The sequence below is a fragment of the Rutidosis leptorrhynchoides genome, chromosome 1 (assembly GCF_046630445.1).
Source record: "Rutidosis leptorrhynchoides isolate AG116_Rl617_1_P2 chromosome 1, CSIRO_AGI_Rlap_v1, whole genome shotgun sequence".
Classification (NCBI taxonomy): Eukaryota; Viridiplantae; Streptophyta; class Magnoliopsida; order Asterales; family Asteraceae; genus Rutidosis; species Rutidosis leptorrhynchoides.
Window position 1 is genome coordinate 570,921,784 of NC_092333.1, and position 24,159 is coordinate 570,945,942.

Here is a 24,159-nt window from a genome sequence, read left to right on the forward strand (position 1 = left end):
GTAAGTGTGTCCATTGAGACAGGTTTACCAACCCTACTAGCAATAACACTAAGGCCTTTTACATTCCATGCTTCTAGTGGAAGTTCTTTAAACTTGTCTCAAATAGGCACCTTGACTGGGTCGATCTTCTCAACTGTGAGGTCAGAGTTCCATTTTTGGACAAGTAATGGTTTTCCATTAACTATCCATGGACTGCTTTCAATGACCTTATTCATTCCTTGTTCATCATTAAATTTGAAGTAGCAAATATTCTTACAATCCATAACTATGTCCTTTAATCCAAACTTACTCCACATCTTTCTCACATTGTAGCTTAGTGCATTATAGGTCATGTTACAGCCAAGTGTATAACCACAAGCAGCTAATTGCCATTGTTTGCTACTTTCTTCAACATAATCATTTTCAAAAACTACAAACTCATTACCAGTTTCATCAATAGTTGTAGGCACATATTCCAGTTTTGTATCAATAGCATTTTTATTGATTATACTAGCATAAGTTGTGGTATTAACAGTAGCAGATTTCATTGGAGTAATAGTAACAGGTTCATTAACTTGTGCAGATTGACTTACACTGTTCGATTCAGTTGCAGGTTTTACAGTGGAAACAATGTCACATTCAACAACATCATCACTTTCTATCTCTTGAGCCTCTTTTAATTCAATTGAGTCCCCAGGTTTACTCAATTCCTTCCTCTGATTAGAATCATTGTTCTTATTATTGAGATTATGGATTGAATTATCAAATTTTCCAGGAATTTTACCCTTACGAGTTGATTTCCTAGGTTTTGCAGAATTCATGGATTCCAACCGGTAAATATCAAATCAAACCTAACAGAGTTGCTCGCCTCTCATAGATGAACAGATTCGAACAAGGAATTGTTGTGAATTGGTGAAAAAATGGTGGATCTGGATGGAAGATGGTGTAACTGAATTTCCCGCTCAAATCGCTATAGAGAAAGAGAGAGAGAAAGTTTTGGAGGGTGAACGATTCTAAATTTGCAATTAAAGGATGTGAGGTGAACGATTCTAAATTTGATCCAGGTAATGCATTTCATATTTTTGATTTCATGTACCCACTGCTTATTTCTAATTTCATACATATTATTATTACTACAAGTAATGCTATTATTACATACATCTTATTATTACATTTGAAGCGGTAAGTGACTTTTAAGTGTTTATTAATCTATTTAGTTTTAAGTTATATTTTACTTACACGTTGTTGGCTTATGTTTTAAGTTATACTTTAAGTGTATAAATTATACTTCAAGTGTTTTAAGATTGTTGGTGACTTTATGTTAACTTTGTACATCCATATGGAAAAGAGAAATAGGCTCTAGGCAAATAAAGTGAACAATCTTGTCTATGTGCAATTTAATGCTAATTTAATGAATAAAAACGGAAGAAGAAAGGAAAGAATAGGTCATGATGTACTTTTATCGCATGATGTTGTTGCAAGTGAGGCACAAGATTAGATTTTAAATGAAGGATTGACTTATGATTTGGTTGGTGAAGCTATGGGTGTGGATAAAGTTAATGAACCTCGAAGAAGTAGTAGAACGATGCGGGAACTTTTCGAAGACGATTTCAAGCCGGAGAGTGACGAGGAGGAAGTAGATGAAGAGTTTGAGTATGAGTCGGGTGGAGTTGAAATCATTGAGCAACATTATGAACATGATAAGGACCTCGTCATTGATGAAGATTGATAGAGAATGACGTGCTGCTATTATGTTTCGTTGTTCGTATTATGTTTATGCTACTGTTATGACCGGGCTTTGCTGCTTTTTTGAATAGACGTTGCTGATGTTTTAAGATGTTTAAGTTATGATGTTATGTATATGCTACTGCTAGTTTGAAGAGACATTGTAGCTAGATAGTTTATCATGTACTGCTGCTAGTCTCCTATATTGTTTATCATGCTGCTGAAACTGCTACTTGACTATTTGATGTTTTTTTTTTTTTTTTTTTTTTTTTTTTTTTTTTTATCTATATACCAAGTATCGTAGATATTGGGAACACATGATTTGGTGGATGGGCTGTAAAATCGTTTTATTTATTTGGGCCATCATTACGATAATGTCAGTTAAATTACCAGTCGTTTTGATTTTATAGAGTATAAATAGTGCCAGTTACATCACCAGTCAGAGCAAAATAGATGGAGTAAAAGGTTCTATAAAATCAAAACGACTGGTAATTTAACTGATATTATCGTAATGATGGCCCAAATAAATAAAACGATTTTACAGCCCATTCACCAAATCATGTGTTCCCATATCTACCATACTTGGTATATAGATGACAAAATTGTCAAAATCGTCCTTGTGTTTGTCCATTTTTGCTCTTTTCATCCGTGTATTTTAAAAACTGCAATTTTCATCCTTAATAGCGTAAATGTATCCCAATTTAGTCCCTAATGACATTTTTCAGTCCCAAATTCGTCCCCGTGTTAAGTGAGGGATCCCCGTAGTATGCCAAAGTTTCAGGGGCAGTCCTAATCGTTAACGGATGTTAAAAATTTTGTTATAATTCGTCACCCCATGTCCCAAAGTCCAAATCACACCATAGGATATGCCTTGTATGATGGTTTATGGTTTTTAGTTGCGTAACTGGTGGATTTGTTATGTTAGGGGCGGTACAACGTGATACGAACTCAGCCGACAATGGAATTGTGGCAAAGGATAAAATGGTTACATTTTTATACCTCAAAGAATTGACGAGCGTCCTGATGCATTTCGTGGTACATTTTGATTAATTTATCCATTCCACTTATTCATGTTCCAATACAGATCGATAGTTATTAAAGCTCACATAAGTTTCATTCTTATTTGCATCTTCTTTAGTTGAAGAGAATAATAGGCTATGAAGTAGGTAGTATTATATGATCAATGTTTAGTAGCACAAAATTTCTCGATTATTTAATTTGTTGAAAGTCGCATATACTTCTTTAGCCTGTTATCAATGTTCATGTAACCGTTATCTGAAGTTCATGTTTTCTGTAATGAATATAAAAGAAACAAACTTTATGCGGTTGAGATACAGACAATAGGTTACTTTTGAATTTTTCTTGTTTACTAGCATAGTTCAAACACTTTGGTTGTAGTAATTGACTTTATGTACTTTCGTCTTTTTCTAATAACAGGAGGCTGGGTTGGTTATTTCTCATATGACACAGTGCGGTATGTAGAGAAGAAAAAGCTTCCATTTTCAAAGGCACCGAAGGAAGACAGGAACCTTCCAGATGTTCATCTTGGTCTTTATGAAGATGTCATTGTGTTTGACCATGTTGAGAAGGTTTTTCACCTTCATTTTTCTCAGCCTTGTAACTTTATGTGTCATAGACCTTCTGATATATAAAGTTTTGTACTTTTGTGGTTATTTAAAATCTTCAGAAAGCATATGTGATACATTGGGTGCGAATGGATCAATATTCTTCCGTTGATGAGGCTTTTAAAGATGGGACGGACCGTTTGGAGACTTTAGTGTCCAGAGTTCACAACATTGTTCGTGAGTATCCCCGTTTGATTATTAAGTCACATGTAAATTTGTTCAGTTTCATTGGTGGTTCTTATTAACTTCAAATACAGTGTCATTGGACTTTGGAATTGGGGTGATGAATTTTAACAAAAAAATTTAACATCCGTTAATGATTAAGATTGTCCCTGAAACTTTGGCATACTACAGGGATCCCTCACTTAACACGGGGACGAAATTGAGACTGAAAAATGTCATTAGGGACTAAATTGGGACACATTTACACTATTAAGGATGTAAATTGCCGTTTTTAAAATACAGGGATCAAAAGAGCAAAAATGAACAAACACGGGGACGATTTTAGCAATTTTGTCTATACAGTTAAAACGTCGTATTCACAATTTTTTTTTTAAAAAAAAACCCTAAAATAATACCGTACAAGACAAATTAGAAAAACAAAGTACAAGCATTGCAAAATATACACGAATGTTGATACGATACACGATCATTAACCTTTTTTATATATTATATTTTTTTTGCTAAATTACTCCATATGATTAGAGGAAAAAACTTGTGAAAGACGAATCAGAGTTTGCGGGGAAAGGATAGTATGAGTCGGGTATGGAGTATTCGCGTGAGGATGTGAAATGGGTGGTGGAGTTCGAGTTGGCACATGGAGTGAGGATAATACCGGATATGGGTATACCATGTAAGGGTCTTTAATTGTATATTTAACTTTAACTAGTTTACTTACCCGTGAACTCAGGGGTTGACGAAGAAATTTACATTATAATATTAGTGTCATGACCCGTTATATATGATTATTATCAGTTGGTCTAACGATTTTCACTTATGTCACATTCATCTAAACTCTTGCTAACATATTTACCGATCCGACCTGTTATTGACTCCATTATACTTTCAAAAAGATAAATATTATAACCATTTTAATACAAAAACAGTTGAATAGATTAAAAGTATGTATATATCATGAGAGGTTGGATTTTAAGTTGAATTCTTGAACACAAATAAACTAATGAGAAAAGAAGGTGTGCAAGCAAATTTTAAAAAGAATCAATATAAATGATATGGAAATGAGAATATAATAATAATAATAATAATAACAATAAAGTTAAAACATTAAATTTAAAGAATAATTTTTTTCATTTATATATTAATTTTTGTTGTGATTTAGTAGTTTATAGCTACCATTAGTAGCCTAATTTATTATTATTAAAGACTTGATTATAATTATATAAATAATAATTAAGAGATGAAAGTATGAGAGATTGAGAGATATATTGAGAAAAATGGTGTGTCTTGGTAAGTTTACGTTACACACATTTATACTACAATAAAGATACATAAACTATTCATCTACATAGATTATTGTCTATCAAATTGATCATCCAAATCTTTTTATCTTGACTTTTATGTCTACTTTATAATTGATATACTATTGATATATTATAACACTCCCCATTGGATGACAATTTTAGTAGCGAGCAACTAGTACTGCCTCGTTAAAAACCTTGCTAAAGAAAACCCAGTGGGAAAAAACTTTAGCTAAGGGAAAAAGAGTGCAGCATAGAGTTGACTCCCCCTTAAATAGACATCGCTGAGTCGTCACATCTTTTGAATTTGCCTCATGCCAATATTGTGAACGTGTGTTTTGAAAACAGCGGTTGACAGTGCTTTGGTATAAAGATCAGCAGAGTTGTTGATTGAACGTATCTCATTTTAATCTGGTTGTCTTTTACGAGATCTTGAGTATATGAGAAGAATCTGAGTTTTCATCTGAAACTGTATCATCTAAATCTTTTATGTACAAGTTTAGCCCCTGTGATTTGTCTACAGTCTCCTTCATGGTTTGCTCAAACCATTGTTTCAATTCCTATTCCTTTTTAGTCTTTTATGAGCCTTACCAACATACCATTCTTTTTCATCAAACTTATGACCGTTAAGACCGTCTATGGCTTTGGCGCCTCGTCAGCATTTATATTTTGTTCTGTCACTTTTGATACTCTTCTTTCACTTGTATTACGCAAGCTGCGTTATCTTCATATATAGTTGTTGGTGAAGAAAGTTGTTGGTCTTTTATAGCGTTCTAGTCCACAAGAATCAGTAATGAGTTGTGTCATTGATCTTAACCAAAAACATTCCCGAGTGGCTTTATGTAATGCAATCACTTTGGCATGATTTGATGATGTTGCAACAAGTGTTTGTTTTTGAGAACGCCATGATATTGAGGTGCCTCCATTTAGGAATACATATCCAGTTTGAGATTTAGTTTTATGTGGATCAGATAAATAATCTGCATATGTATAACCAAACAAATCTTGTTTCGAGTTGTTAGAATAAAATAATTATAAATCAGTAGTTCCCCGAATGAAATGTCCCGTTCATATTGATTATAAACGTTCCATATTAATTGATTTCGTTGCGAGGTTTTGACCTCTATATGAGACGTTTTTCAAAGACTGCATTCATTTTTAAAACAACCATAACCTTTATTTTATCAATAAAGGTTTCAAAAGCATTACGTAGATTATCAAATAATGATAATCTAAAATATACTGTTTACACACGACCATTACATAATGGTTTACAATAAAAATATATTACATCGACATATGTTTCTTGAATGCAGTTTTTACACAATATCATACAAACATGGACTCCAAATCTTGTCCTTATTTTAGTATGCAACAGCGGAAGCTCTTAGTATTCACCTGAGAATAAACATGCTTTAAACGTCAACAAAAATGTTGGTGAGTTATAGGTTTAACCTATATATATATCAAATCGTAACAATAGACCACAAGATTTCATATTTCAATACGCATCCCATACAAAGAGATAAAAATCATTCATATGGTGAACACCTGGTAACCGACATTAACAAGATGCATATATAAGAATATCCCCATCATTCCGGGACACCCTTCGGATATGATATAAATTTCGAAGTACTAAAGCATCCGGTACTTTGGATGGGGTTTGTTAGGCCCAATAGATCTATCTTTAGGATTCGCGTCAATTAGGGTGTCTGTTTCCTAATTCTTAGATTACCAGACTTAATAAAAAGGGGCATATTCGATTTCGATAATTCAACCATAGAATGTAGTTTCACGTACTTGTGTCTATTTTGTAAATCATTTATAAAACCTGCATGTATTCTCATCCCAAAAATATTAGATTTTAAAAGTGGGACTATAACTCACTTTCACAGATTTTTACTTCGTCGGGAAGTAAGACTTGGCCACTGGTCAATTCACGAACCTATAACAAATATGTACATATATATCAAAGTATATTCAAAATATATTTACAACACTTTTAATATATTTTGATGTTTTAAATTTATTAAGTCAGCTGTCCTCGTTAGTAACCTACAACTAGTTGTCCAACGTTAGAAGTACAGAAAAAATTGATATATATTATCTTGAATCAATCGACGACCCAGTGTATACACGTCTCAGGCTAGATCACAACTCAAAGTATATATATTTTTGGAATCAACCTCAACCCTGTATAGCTAACTCCCACATTACTGCATATAGAGTGTCTATGGTTGTTCCAAATAATATATACACATGGGTCGATATGATATGTCAAAACATTTGCATACGTGTCTATGCTATCCCAAGATTACATAATATATTAGAATACATGTATAATACAATATAAGTTAGCTAGGATATGATTAATATAGATTTGTTACCAATTTTCACGTTGCTACAACAAGAAAAATTATCCAATCTTGTTTTACCCATAACTTCTTCATTTTAAATCCGTTTTGAGTGAATCAAATTGCTATGGTTTCATATTGAACTCTATTTTATGAATCTAAACAGAAAAAGTATAGGTTTATAGTCGGAAATATAAGTTACATGTCATTTTTGTAAAGGTAGTCATTTTAGTCGAAAGAACGACGTCTAGATGACCATTTTAGAAAACATACTTTCACTTTGAGTTTAACCATGATTTTTGGATATAGTTTCATGTTCATAAGAAAAATCATTTTTCCATAAGAACAACTTTTAAATCAAAGTTTATCATAGTTTTTAATTAACTAACCCAAAACAGCCCGCGGTGTTACTAAGACGGTGTATGTCCGGTTTTACAGTGTTCTTCGTGTTTCCAGGTTTTAAATCATTAAGTTAGCATATCATATAGATATAGAACATGTGTTTAGTTGATTTTAAAAGTCAAGTTAGAAGTATTAACTTTTGTTTTCGAACAAGTTTAGAATTAACTAAACTATGTTCTAGTGATTACAAGTTTAAACCTTCGAATAAGATAGCTTTATATGTATGAATCGAATGATGTTATGAACATCATTACTACCTCAAGTTTTCTGGATAAAGCTACTGGAAATGAGAAAAATGGATCTAGCTTCAAAGGATCCTTGGATGGCTTGAAAGTTCTTGAAGCAGAATCATGACACGAAAACAAGTTCAAGTAAGATTTCCACTCGAAATAAGATTGTTATAGTTATAGAAATTGAGTCAAAGTTTGAATATGAGTATTACCTTGTATTAGAAAGATATCTTAATGTAAATAATAAAGATTTCTTAAGGTTGGATGATCACTCTACAAGATTGGAAGTAAGCTAGCAAACTTGGAAGTATTCTTGATTTTATGAAACTAGAACTTGTAGAATTTATGAAGAACACTTAGAACTTGAAGATAGAACTTGAGAGAGATTAATTAGATGAAGAAAATTTAAGAATGAAAGTGTTTTTAGGTATTTTTGGTCGTTGGTATATGGATTAGATATAAAGGATGTGTAATTTTGTTTACATGTAAATAAATCATGAATGATTACTCATATTTTTGTAATTTTATGAGATATTTCATGCTAGTTGCCAAATGATGGTTCCCACATGTGTTAGGTGACTCACATGGGCTGCTAAGAGCTGATCATTGGAGTGTATATACCAATAGTACATACATCTAAAAGCTGTGTATTGTACGAGTACGAATACGGGTGCATACGAGTAGAATTGTTGATGAAACTGAACGAGGATGTAATTGTAAGCATTTTTGTTAAGTAAAAGTATTTTGATAAGTGTCTTGAAGTCTTTCAAAAGTGTATGAATACATATTAAAACACTACATGTATATACATTTTAACTGAGTCGTTAAGTCATCGTTAGTCGTTACATGTAAGTGTTGTTTTGAAACCTTTAGGTTAACGATCTTGTTAAATGTTGTTAACCCATAGTTTATTAAATCAAATGAGATGTTAAATTATTACATTATCATGATATCATGATGTATTAATATATCTTAATATGATATATATACATTAAATGTCGTTACAACGATAATCGTTACATATATGTCTCGTTTCAAAATCATTAAGTTAGTAGTCTTGTTTTTACATATGTAATTCATTGTTAATATACTTAATGATATGTTTAATTATCATAATATCATGTTAACTATATATATATCCATATATATGTCATCATATAGTTTTTACAAGTTTTAACGTTCGTGAATCGCCGGTCAACTTGGGTGGTCAATTCTGTATATGAAACCTATTTCAATTAAGCAAGTCTTAACAAGTTTTATTGCTTAATATGTTGGAAACACTTAATCATGTAAATAACAATTTCATTTAATATATATATAAACATGAAAAAGTTCGGGTCACTACAGTACCTACCCGTTAAATAAATTTCGTCCCAAAATTTTAAGCAGTTGGAGGTGTTGACGTATCTTCTGGAAATAAATGCGGGTATTTCTTCTTCATCTGATCTTCACGCTCCCAGGTGAACTCGGGTCCTCTACGAGCATTCCATCGAACCTTAACAATCGGTATCTTATTTTGTTTAAGTCTCTTAACCTCACGATCCATTATTTCGACGGGTTCTTCAATGAATTGAAGTTTTTCATTGATTTGGATTTCGTCCAACGAAATAGTGAGATCTTCTTTAGCAAAACATTTCTTCAAATTCGAGATGCGGAAAGTGTTATGTACATTCGCAAGTTGTTGAGGTAACTCAAGTCGGTAAGCTACTGGTCCGACACGATCAATAATCTTGAATGGTCCAATACACCTTGGATTTAGTTTCCCCCGTTTACCAAATCGAACAACGCCTTCCAAGGTGCAACCTTAAGCATGACCATCTCTCCAATTTCAAACTCTATGTCTTTTCTTTTACTGTCCGCGTAGCTCTTTTGTCGACTCTGGGCGGTTTTCAACCGTTGTTGAATTTGGATGATCTTCTTGGTAGTTTCTTGTATTATCTCTGGACCCGTAATCTGTCTATCCCTCACTTCACTCCAACAAATCGGAGACCTGCACTTTCTACCATAAAGTGATTCAAACGGCGCCATCTCAATGCTTGAATGATAGCTGTTGTTGTAGGAAAATTCTGCTAACGGTAGATGTCGATCCCAACTGTTTCCGAAATCAATAACACATGCTCGTAGCATGTCTTCAAGCGTTTGTATCGTACTTTCGCTCTGCCCATCAGTTTGTGGATGATAGGTAGTACTCATGTCTAGACGAGTTCCTAATGCTTGCTGTAATGTTTGCCAGAATCTTGAAATAAATCTGCCATCCCTATCAGAGATAATAGAGATTGGTATTCCATGTCTGGAGACGACTTCCTTCAAATACAGTCGTGCTAACTTCTCCATCTTGTCATCTTCTCTTATTGGCAGGAAGTGTGCTGACTTGGTGAGACGATCAACTATTACCCAAATAGTATCATAACCACTTGCAGTCCTTGGCAATTTAGTAATGAAATCCATGGTAATGTTTTCCCATTTCCATTCCGGGATTTCAGGTTGTTGTAGCAGACCTGATGGTTTCTGATGTTCAGCTTTGACCTTAGAACACGTCAAACATTCTCCTACATATTTAGCAATATCGGCTTTCATACCTGGCCACCAAAAATGTTTCTTAAGATCCTTGTACATCTTCCCCTTTCCAGGATGTATTGAGTATCTGGTTTTATGAGCTTCTCTAAGTACCATTTCTCTCATATCTCTAAATTTTGGTACCTAAATTCTTTCAGCCCTATACCGGGTTCCGTCTTCCCAAATATTAAGATGCTTCTCCGATCCTTTGGGTATTTCATCCTTTAAATTTCCCTCTTTTAAAACTCCATGTTGCGCCTCCTTTATTTGAGTAGTAAGGTTAGTGTGAATCATTATATTCATAGATTTTACTCTAATGGGTTCTCTGTCCTTTCTGCTCAAGGCGTCGGCTGCCACATTTACCTTCCCCGGGTGGTAACGAATCTCAAAGTCGTAATCATTCAACAATTCAATCCACCTACGCTGCCTCATATTCAGTTGTTTCTGATTAAATATGTGTTGAAGACTTTTGTGGTCGGTATATATAATACTTTTGACCCCATATAAGTAGTGCCTCCAAGTCTTTAATGCAAAAACAACCGCGCCTAATTCCAAATCATGCGTCGTATAATTTTTCTCGTGAATCTTCAATTGTCTAGACGCATAAGCAATCACCTTCACCCGTTGCATTAATACACAACCGAGACCTTGCTTTGATGCGTCACAATAAATCACAAAATCATCATTCCCTTCAGGCAATGACAATATAGGTGCCGTAGTTAGCTTTTTCTTTAATAATTGAAACGCCTTCTCTTGTTCATCCTTCCATTCAAATTTCTTCCCTTTATGCATTAATGCAGTCAAGGGTTTTGCTATTTTGGAGAAATCTTGGATGAATCTTCTGTAGTAACCAGCCAATCCTAAAAATTGACGTATATGCTTCGGAGTTTTTGGGGTTTCCCACTTTTCAACGGTTTCTATCTTTGCCGGGTCCACCTGGATACCTTCTTTGTTCACTATGTGACTGAGGAATTGAACTTCTTCCAACCAAAATGCACACTTTGAAAACTTAGCGTACAGTTTTTCTTTCCTCAATACTTCTAGCACTTTTCTCAAATGTTCTTCGTGCTCTTGATCATTCTTTGAGTAAATAAGTATGTCATCGATGAAAACAATGACAAACTTGTCAAGATATGGCCCACACACTCAGTTCATAAGGTCCATGAACACAGCTGGTGCATTAGTCAATCCAAACGGCATAACCATAAACTCGTAATGACCATAACGCGTCCTAAAAGTAGTTTTTGGAATATCATCCTCCTTTACTCGCATTTGATGATATCCAGAACGTAAATCGATCTTTGAATAAACCGACGAGCCTTGTAGTTGATCAAATAAGTCATCAATTCTCGGCAGTGGATAACGGTTTTTGATGGTAAGTTTGTTCAACTCTCTGTAGTCAATACACAACCTAAATGTACCATCCTTCTTCTTGACAAACAAAACAGGAGCTCCCCATGGTGATGTGCTTGGTCGAATGAAACCACGTTCTAATAGTTCTTGCAGTTGGCTTTGCAGTTCTTTCATCTCACCAGGTGCGAGTCTATAAGGAGCACGAGCTATTGGTGTAGCTCCTGGTACAAGATCTATTTGAAATTCAACAGATCGATGTGGAGGTAGTCCCGGTAATTCTTTCGAAAATACATCGGGAAATTCTTTTGCGACGGGAACATCATTGATGCTCTTTTCTTCAGTTTGTACTTTCTCGACGTGTGCTAGAACAGCATAGCAACCTTTTCTTATTAGTTTTTGTGCCTTCAAATTACTAATAAGATGTAGCTTCGTCTTGCCCTTTTCTCCGTACACCAATAAGGGTTCTCCTTCTTCTCGTACAATGCGAATTGCATTTTTATAACATACGATCTCTGCTTTCACCTTCTTCAGCCAGTCCATGCCAACTATTACATCAAAACTCCCTAACTCTACGGGTATCAAATCAATCTTAAATATTTCGCTACCCAGTTTAATATCTCGATTCCGGCATATATAATCTGCTGAAATTAATTTATCGTTTGCTAATTCGAGTAAAAATTTACTATCCAACGGCGTCAATGGACAACTTAATTTAGCACAAAAATCTCTACTCATATAGCTTCTATCCGCACCCGAATCAAATAAAACGTAAGCAGATTTATTGTCAATAAGAAACGTACCCGTAACAAGCTCCGGGTCTTCATGTGCCTCTGCCGCATTAATATTGAAAACTCTTCCACGGCCTTGTCCATTCGTGTTCTCCTGGTTCGGGCAATTTCTAATAATGTGGCCCGGTTTTCCACATTTATAATAAACTACATTGGCATAACTTGCTCCGACACTACTTGCTCCGCCATTACTCGTTCCGACACCATTTGTTCCTTTCGTTCTGTTAACCCCTGGTCCGTAGACCTCACACTTCGCCGCGCTATGACCATTTCTTTTACACTTGTTGCAAAATTTGGTGCAGAACCCCGAGTGATACTTTTCACACCTTTGGCATAGCTGCTTCTGATTGTTGTTGTTATTGCGGTTGTTATTGTTGTTGGGATGATTGTTGTAGTTGCTGTTGTTGTTGTTGTTGTTGTTGTTGTTGTTGTTGTTGGGCCGTTTGTTGTAGTTGCGATTGATGTTGCAATTGTTGGGATAGTTGTTGCGATTATTGTTGTAATTGCTGTTGTTGTTGTATTGGTGATTCTTATCACCGTTTTCCTCCCACTTTCTTTTGACTTGCTTCACATTGGCCTCTTCAGCTGCATGTTCTTTAATTCTTTCCTCAATCTGGTTCACTAGTTTCTGAGCCATTCTACATGCCTGTTGTATGGAGGCGGGCTCGTGTGAACTTATATCTTCTTGGATTCTTTCCGGTAATCCTTTCACAAACGCGTCGATCTTCTCTTCCTCATCTTCGAACGCTCTCGGACACAATAGGCACAATTCTGTGAATCGTCTTTCGTACGTGGTAATATCAAATCCTTGGGTTCATAACCCTCTAAGTTCTGTCTTGAGCTTATTGACCTCGGTTCTGGGACGGTACTTCTCGTTCATCAAGTGCTTGAATGCTGACCACGGTAGTGCGTAAGCATCATCTTGTCCCACTTGCTCTAGATAGGTATTCCACCATGTTAACGCAGTACCTGTGAAGGTATGCGTAGCGTACTTCACTTTGTCCTTTTCAGTACACTTACTTATGGCAAACACCGATTCGACCTTCTCGGTCCACCGTTTCAATCCGATCGGTCCTTCGGTTCCATCAAATTCTAAAGGTTTGCAGGCAGTGAATTCTTTGTAGGTGCATCCTACATGATTTCTTGCGCCGTTAGCTGCATTGCTAGATTCGGAGTTATTGTTGGTATGTACCATAGCCTGTACTGCGGCTTTGTTTGAAGCAAGAAAGGCACGAAATTCCTCTTCGCTCATATTCAAGGTGTGTCGAGTAGTCGGTGCCATTTCCTTCAAAATAGTCAAATGAAACGAGTTAATCATATAGAATATCAAGAGTAGTCAATAGTATTTCGTAGCGTAATATGAACTTATTTATAAAAGCTCTTTCTTCATATTAGCGTTTTATACTCTTTAATTCGGGTAGTACCTACCCGTTAAGTTCATACTTAGTAGCTAACATACCATTTCAACTACTACAATTCTATATGAAAAACTAATCACAAAAAAAAAAAAAAAAATTCATATTCAAACCTTTATACAATAACTTGCAAACTTACAATACCGCTTTTTTTTTTACATATAGCATGAAATATAGCACATAAAACTTTGATACAAAGTAGTTGCGAAGATAATTCTAGTTAATAAATAAGGCGTTCAACAAAGGTAATAAAGACACGTAATTCATACGTACAGAAATAAGTCATGCATTCTGGTTTTACTAATACCACTTCCCATCCTTGGTTTTGTGGAACATAACCATTGTGACCGATAGTAAGACAATGTGTTGTAACGTCGTCAAAAAGATGAAGGTTACGTAATGACCAACAGTCTCGTAATAACCTAAAAACCTCATTTCTTACCCCAATTACCGACTCCGTCACTTGTGGGAACGTTTTGTTTAATAGTTGTAGCCCGATGCCCTTGTTCTCACTTTGGTGAGAAGCGAACATTACTAACCCGTAAGCATAACATGCTTTTTGATGTTGCATGTTAGCCGCTTTTTCTAAATCACGAAGTCCTAGTCGGATATATTGAGTCAAAATAATTTCTTAACCCGTTGCGTAAAATAGCATTTGGGTTCCCCGTAATATATGCGTCAAAGTAAACACATCGTAACTTATGGATTTCCCAATGTGATATCCCCCATCTTTCGAATGAAAGCCTTTTATAAATCAAGGCATTCTTGGAACGTTCTTCGAATGTCTTACAAACTGATCTCGCCTTAAATAGTTGTGCCGAGGAATTCTGACCGACTCTAGACAAGATTTCATCAATCATGTCTCCGGGTAGGTCTCTTAAAATATTGGGTTTTCTATCTATTTTGTGTTTTTATACTGTAAAATAGACAAGAGTTAGATTCATAAAAAAAATACTTATTAATACAAGCAATTTTTACATATATCATAAAGCATTAGCACACTATATTACATATATTACACCACACGAATGCAACTATCTTATTCCGAATCGCTCGTTTCTTCTTCTTCGGTTTTGGTTCGTTTTGCCAAGTTTCTAGGGATATATGATGTTCCCCTAATATGAGCCGTCGTTTTCCACATTGGTTTAGAAAAACCTGGTGGTTTAGAGGTTCCCGGGTTATTGTCACAACTTAAGAAATACGGGTGTTGAAGATACATATAAAGTTCATCGTGTTTGGAATCAAATTTCTCTATTTTTATGCCCTTTCCCTTATTGTTCTCTTTTGCCTTATTAAATTGTGTTGGGGTAATTTCTATAACATCATCGGAATCCTTGTCGGGATCCGATTCATCGGAGAATTGGTAATCCTCCCAATACTTTGCTTCCTTGGCGGAAACACCATTGACCATAATTAACTTTGGTCGGTTGGTTGAGGATTTTCTTCTACTTAACCATTTTATTATTTCCCCCACTGGTTCTATTTCTTCTTCCGCTTCCGATTCTTCTTCCGGTTTCGATTCTTCTTCCGGTTCCGACTCTTCTTCCGGTTCCTCTTCGGGAACTTGTGAATCAGTCCACGAATCATTCCAATTTACATTTGACTCTTCATTATTATTAGGTGAGTCAATGGGACTTGTTCTAGAGGTAGACATCTATCACATAATATCAAACACGTTAAGAGATTAATATATCACATAATATTCACATGTTAAAAATATATAGTTTCCAACAAAAATGTTAAGCAATCATTTTTAAAGAAAGCATGGTCGAAGTCCAGACTTACTAATGTATCCTAACACACTCGATAAGACACACTAATACAAATTTTCTGGTTCTCTAAGACCAACGCTCGGATACCAACTGAAATGTCCCGTTCATATTGATTATAAACGTTCCATATTAATTGATTTCGTTGCAAGGTTTTGACCTCTATATGAGACGTTTTTCAAAGACTGCATTCATTTTTAAAACAACCATAACCTTTATTTTATCAATAAAGGTTTCAAAAGCATTACGTAGATTATCAAATAATGATAATCTAAAATTACTGTTTACACACGACCATTGCATAATGGTTTACAATAGAAATATATTATATCGACATATGTTTCTTGAATGCAGTTTTTACACAATATCATACAAACATGGACTCCAAATCTTGTCCTTATTTTAGTATGCAACAGCGGAAGCTCTTAGTATTCACCTGAGAATAAACATGCTTTAAACGTCAACAAAAATGTTGGTGAGTTATAGGTTTAACCTATATATATATCAAATCATAACAATAGACCACAAGATTTCATATTTCAATACGCATCCCATACATAGAGATAAAAATCATTCATATGGTGAACACATGGTAACTGACATTAACAAGATGCATATATAAGAATATCCCCATCATTCCGGGACACCCTTCGGATATGATATAAATTTCGAAGTACTAAAGCATCCGGTACTTTGGATGGGGTTTGTTAGGCCCAATAGATCTATCTTTAGGATTTGCGTCAATTAGGGTGTCTGTTCCCTAATTCTTAGATTACCAGACTTAATAAAAAGGGGCATATTCGATTTCGATAATTCAACCATAGAATGTAGTTTCACATACTTGTGTCTATTTTGTAAATCATTTATAAAGCATGTATTCTCATCCCAAAAATATTAGATTTTAAAAGTGGGACTATAACTCACTTTCACAGATTTTTACTTCGTCGGGAAGTAAGACTTGGCCACTGGTCGATTCACGAACCTATAACAAATATGTACATGTATATCAAAGTATATTCAAAATATATTTACAACACTTTTAATACATTTTGATGTTTTAAATTTATTAAGTCAGCTGTCCTCGTTAGTAACCTACAACTAGTTGTCCAACGTTAGAAGTACAGAAAAAAATTGATATATATTATCTTGAATCAATCCACGACCCAGTGTATACACGTCTCAGGCTAGATCACAAATCAAAGTATATATATTTTTGGAATCAAACTCAACCCTGTATAGCTAACTCCCACATTACTGCATATAGAGTGTCTATGGTTGTTCCAAATAATATATACACATGGGTCGATATGATATGTCAAAACATTTGCATACGTGTCTATGGTATCCCAAGATTACATAATATATTAGAATACATGTATAATACAATATAAGTTAGCTAGGATATGATTAATATAGATTTGTTACCAATTTTCACGTTGCTACAACAAGAAAAATTATTCAATCTTGTTTTACCCATAACTTCTTCATTTTAAATCCGTTTTGAGTGAATCAAATTGCTATGGTTTCATATTGAACTCTATTTTATGAATCTAAACAGAAAAAGTATAGGTTTATATTGGGAAATATAAGTTACAAGTTGTTTTTGTAAAGGTAGTCATTTCAGTCGAAAGAACGACGTCTAGATGACCATTTTAGAAAAATACTTTCACTTTGAGTTTAACCATGATTTTTGGATATAGTTTCATGTTAATAAGAAAAATCATTTTTCCAGAAGAACAAATTTTAAATCAAAGTTTATCATAGTTTTTAATTAACTAACCCAAAACAGCCCGCGGTGTTACTAAGACGGCGTATGTCCGGTTTTACAGTGTTCTTCGTGTTTCCAGGTTTTAAATCATTAAGTTAGCATATCATATAGATATAGAACATGTGTTTAGTTGATTTTAAAAGTCAAGTTATAAGTATTAACTTTTGTTTGCGAACAAGTTTAGAATTAACTAAACTATGTTCTAGTGATTACAAGTTTAAACCTTCGAATAAGATAGCTTTATATGTATGAATCGAATGATGTTATGAACATCATTACTACCTCAAGTTTTCTGGATAAAGCTACTGGAAATGAGAAAAATGGATCTAGCTTCAAAGGATCCTTGGATGGCTTGAAAGTTCTTGAAGCAGAATCATGACACGAAAACAAGTTCAAGTAAGATTTCCACTCGAAATAAGATTGTTATAGTTATAGAAATTGAATCAAAGTTTGAATATGAGTATTACCTTATATTAGAAAGATATCTTACTGTAAATAATAAAGATTTCTTGAGGTTGGATGATTACTCTACAAGATTGGAAGTAAGCTAGCAAACTTGGAAGTATTCTTGATTTTATGAAACTAGAACTTGTAGAATTTATGAAGAACACTTAGAACTTGAAGATAGAACTTGAGAGAGATTAATTAGATGAAGAAAATTAAAGAATGAAAGTGTTTGTAGGTGTTTTTGGTCGTTGGTATATGGATTAGATATAAAGGATGTGTAATTTTGTTTACATGTAAATAAGTCATGAATGATTACTCATATTTTTGTAATTTTATGAGATATTTCTTGCTAGTTGCCAAATGATGGTTCTCACATGTGTTAGGTGACTCACATGGGCTGCTAAGAGCTGATCATTGGAGTGTATATACCAATAGTACATACATCTAAAAGCTGTGTATTGTACGAGTACGAATACGGGTGCATACGAGTAGAATTATTGATGAAACTGAATGAGGATGTAATTGTAAGCATTTTTGTTAAGTAGAAGTATTTTTATAAGTGTCTTGAAGTCTTTCAAAAGTGTATGAATACATATTAAAACACTACATGTATATACATTTTAACTGAGTCGTTAAGTCATCGTTAGTCGTTACATGTAAGTGTTGTTTTGAAACCTTTAGGTTAACGATCTTGTTAAATGTTGTTAACCCATAGTTTATTAAATCAAATGAGATGTTAAATTATTACATTATCATGATATCATGATGTATTAATATATCTTAATATGATATATATACATTAAATGTCGTTACAACGATAATCGTTACATATATGTCTCGTTTCAAAATCATTAAGTTAGTAGTCTTGTTTTTACATATGTAGTTCATTGTTAATATACTTAATGATATGTTTACTTATCATAATATCATGTTAACTATATATATATATATCCATAAATATGTCATCATATAGTTTTTACAAGTTTTAACGTTCGTGAATCGCCGGTCAACTTGGGTGGTCAATTGTGTATATGAAACCTATTTCAATTAATCAAGTCTTAACAAGTTTGATTACTTAATATGTTGGAAACACTTAATTATGTAAATAACAATTTCATTTAATATATATATAAACATGGAAAAGTTCGGGTCACTACACCGAAGGTATCAAAATATGTGTTTGATCTCATTCTAATGCCTTTTGGTAGGGACTGAGCTGAACCTTGTCAACAAATTAAATGCAAAAGAAATGTCAGGTCTTGTATAATTTGTAAGATACATAAGAGTCCCAATTGCACTAAAATATGGAACTTCTGAACCAAGAAGATCTTCATGATCTTCTAGAGGATGAAATGGATCAGTATCAATATTGAGATCTAACAACTATAGGAGTACTTAATGGTTTTTGTCTTGTCCTTATTAAAATGTTTTAAAAATATTTTCGGTATAAGTTGTTTGATGTATAAGTAAGTCATTATTCATATGCTCAATATGTAAATCAACGTAATACTTGATTTTTTCATTTCAAAATCTTTCTTTAGAAGTTGAATGGCTTCATAGATTTATTTATTTAAGATAATTGATATAGACAACTACGATCACATATCCGAACATTGTTTTTATAAAACACACGTGCAAATAAGTTTATATGTATACCTTTTTCTTATCAAGTAGTCATTTTATCGGTTATACCAAGTACGTCCCGATTGTATAAACCCATAAAAAAATCTTTGTGATTTAATGGAATACATTCCCTAGGGTTTTGCATTAGATGCTTATGATACCTTAAACCCTTCAGGTATATTCATGTATATCACTATCAGGTGATCCATACAGATAAGTAGTAACAACATCCATGAGATGCATTTAAGTAACTACCAGGTTGATTAAGTATCTAATAAGTAATTGTATCCATTACAGGAGGATAAGTTTTCCTCATAATTTATTTCTGGTCTTTGTGGGAAATCTTGAGTTAGAAGTCTTGTTTTGCCTTGTAACTTCATTTGCACATTTCTTTTTCGGATAAAAATTCATTTGTATCCTATACGTTTCATATCTTTTAAAGTGATAACGATTGATCCAAAAACTTTTCTTTTATTGAGCGATTCTAATACAGCTCGTATTGCTCCTTTCCATTGAGCTCAATCATGTCTATTCAATGACAGATTTTGATTCCAGATTTTGATGTCATTGTAACATTATATGAAAATATCTCATCAAGATATTTCATTTCATTTCGGTTCCATAATATTGCATAATTTATCGCAATTTATGTATTTACATTTATCAATATCCTCTGCAGAAGGAATATTGATTTGTGGTTCTTCTTGAACATTTTCTGTTACCTCATTATCGGCTGATTTTTCTTTTCGAGGATTTTTATCTTTAGAACCAATTGGTCTTCTACGTTTCAGACGTGGCAAAGACTCATGAATGACATTATTGCCAGCATTTGGAATTTCAATTCGAGCTGGAGCATTTCCTGCTATTATATATGATTTAGTCACTTTTTTTGTATCTTTAAATGAATCAAGTAATTGATTTGCGAGTTCTTGCATACGCATTATTTTTGAACTTTTGTTTCGCATTCTTTTGTGCGAGGATCAAGATATCTTAATTGATGTTCACATCATGAAACATCATTTTATTTATTTTTCATTTCTTCCCCTAATCTAGGGACCAATTTTTCATTAAAAAGACAATCAACAAAACGTGCTGTAAAAACATCACCCGTCATGGGTTCAATATATCTTATAATTGAAGATGTTTCATATCCAATATATATATTTCAATCCTTCTTTGAGGAACCATTTCTTGTGGTGGTGCAATTAAAAATACACTGCACAACTAAATGTTCTAAGATGGAAAATATTTGGCTCTCGACCAAAATTAAGTTGGTAATGGAGAATATTTATGACTTGCACTTGGTTTAATGCGAATTAATGTCGCATCATGTAAATTTACATGTCCCCATATAAATATTGAGAGTTTTGTACTCATTACCAATTGTCTAGTTATTAGCTGCAAGCGTTTATCTATTGATTCAACTAAACCAATTTTGTGTATGCACATGAGCAATTGGATGTTCAACAACAATCCCTGTAGACATATAATAATCATTAAATGTTTGAGATGTTAACTCACCAGCATTATCAAGTCTCATCCTTTTAATGGTGTAATCAGAATAATGTGTTCTCAATTTAATAATTTGTGCAAGAAACTTTGCAAATGCCATATTACGGCTTGATAACACACAAACATGAGACCATCCGCTAGATGCGTCTATTTAAACCACGAAATATCAAAATGGTCCACATGATGGATCAATTGGTCCACATATATATATATATATATATATATATATATATATATATATATATATATATATATATCCTTGAATTCTTTCAAGAAACATTGGTGATTCTTTCTCAATATTCTTTTCATTAATCACCATATGTGCTTTTCATTAATCACCATATGTGCTTTTTCATTAATCACCATATTTGCTTTTTCATTAATCACCATATGCGCTTTTTCATTAATCACCATATCCGCTTTTAATCATATGCGATGCGCTTTTCATCATATGCACTATTCATCATATGCGCTGTTAATCATATGCGCTGCGCTTTTAATCATATGCGCTACGCTTTTCATCATATGCGCTGCGCTTTTCATCATATGCGCTTTTCATCATATGCGCTTTTTATCATATGCGCTTTTAATCATATGCGCTGCGCTTTTTATCATATGCGCTTTTTATCATATCCATTATGATATATATCAGAGAAACTTAACAAATTTCTCTTTAATTTGGGAGAAAACAAAGCATTGTTTATCAGAAAATTCGTACCATTTGGTAATATGAATTTTTGCCTTTTTCGTTCCTTATATCAAGTTTGCAAGACCTGATATAGTATTTATAATTCCTTCATTTGATTTAAATCAATGAAATATTTCTTAGATTTGATCATAGTGTGTATGTTACCACTATCTGTAATACATAGATCTTTACCATTTAATTTATATTGTATTACAGCAAGATTCATATTAAAACTTCAAATAAGATAAGCAAATAATGAGTAATATTTCAGCATGCTAATCAAATTACATGTAAACATGTTAATACATATAAAATAACACCTAATAAACATATATGTTATGGTCTAAATCATTTGTTTAGGAGTGACACATAACAAGCTAGGCATCTTAAAAAAAAAATCCAGACCATTTAAGTCTCAACGTAGCTCATAGTTTATTTAATCAAGATTTTTCAATAGATTAACTCTCGTTTTCTTTTCTTTTGGGACTTATTTGTAGTTGTTTGTTATATTAATCATGAATATATATACATTAAGACATATTACATTAGTTTTATTTTCTTTTTACAAGCTAGCATTCACTACGCCTATTATACAACATTATTATATTTGATACATGATTTTCAATTGAGTTATCCGAGACAAGTCATATAATTCACGTGCGCAACTGTGTAAAATGTTTGGTCTAGCCTCCTAGTTAGTATTTACAATATTACGTGTTCAAATAACTTTCTACTTAACATTTTGTTTGCATATTATATATATTATATAGATATAGATATAGATTAAGATTCTCAAAATATAACTAGCTTGTTAATTTTATCATTTTACTACTTTATTTAATGACGGAACCCATATACCAATACTAATACTACTGTACTTTCTTAGATTCGGATGACCATTTTCTATCTAAAACCATTTTCTATCTAAAACCATACATACTATTGTGTACATCACATATATGCAACCTTTGTGTAGCGACCCGTCCTAATCCATCCGGACGAAGTCCATATCGATTATAAACAATTCACAACAGTTGATTACATCGCGAGGTACTTGACCTCAATATGATACATTTTACAAACATTGCATTCGTTTTTGAAAAGACAATCTTTCATTACATCGAAAGTTGACGGCGTGCATACCATTTTATAATATATCTAACTATAATTGACTTAATAATAATCTTGATGAACTCAACGACTCGAATGCAACGTCTTTTGAAATATGTCATGAATGACTCCAAGTAATATCTTTAAAATGAGCAATTGCACAGCGGAAGACTTCTTTCATACCTGAGAATAAACATGCTTTAAAGTGTTAACCAAAAAGGTTGGTGAGTTCATTAGTTTATCATAAAGAATCATTTCATAATTTTAATAGACCACAAGATTTCATATTTCCAATTCTCATAAACATACGTCCCATGCATAGAGCCAAAAATCATTCATATGCACCTGGTAACCGACATTCACAAGATACATATAAGAATATCCCCATCATTCCGGGATCCTCCTTCGGACATGATATAAATTTCGAAGTACTAAAACATCCGGTACTTTGGATGGGGCTTGTTGGGCCCAATAGATCTATCTTTAGGATTCGCGTCAATTAGGGTGTCTGTTCCCTAATTCTTAGATTACCAGACTAAAAAGGGGCATATTCGGTTTAATAATCCAGCCATAGAATGTAGTTTTAAGTACTTGTGTCTATTTCATCAAACATTTATAAAGCAGCGCATGTATTCTCAGTCCCAAAAATATATATTGCAAAAGCATTTAAAAAGGGAGCAAATGAAACTCACAATTCTATATTTTGTAGTAAAAATACATATGACGACATTGAATAACTGAACAATGTAGGGTTGGCCTCGGATTCACGAACCTATATCATTTGTGTATATATATTAATATACATAATCGTAATCGAATAAATATATATAACTTTCTTAGTTATATCGTCTTTATGTTAATAACTTATATGTTCTGTGTATTTATTATATATATTTTAACTAAATAAGATATTAAGTTTGTTATGTTTTATATATTAAATATATTTATATATATATATATATATATATATATATATATATATATATATATATCATTTGTTTGTTAAAACAGTATTTTAACAATACCAAGATAATATTTGAAGTAATATAATGATAATACTAATATTAAATATAATGATAACATTAGTAGTTTTAATAAGATTGATAATTTAATAATAATGGTAATAAAATTAATAATTTTGATATCATTACATCATACTTAATAATAATAATAATTATAACAATCTTATTACTAGTGGTAATCCTAATAATAATACTTTTATTCATAATAATAATAATAAGTCTAAAATGATACTAATACTAATATTTACGAAAATAATAATAATTTGCATTATTTTCATAATACTATTATTAATAAACCTTTCCATCATAGTG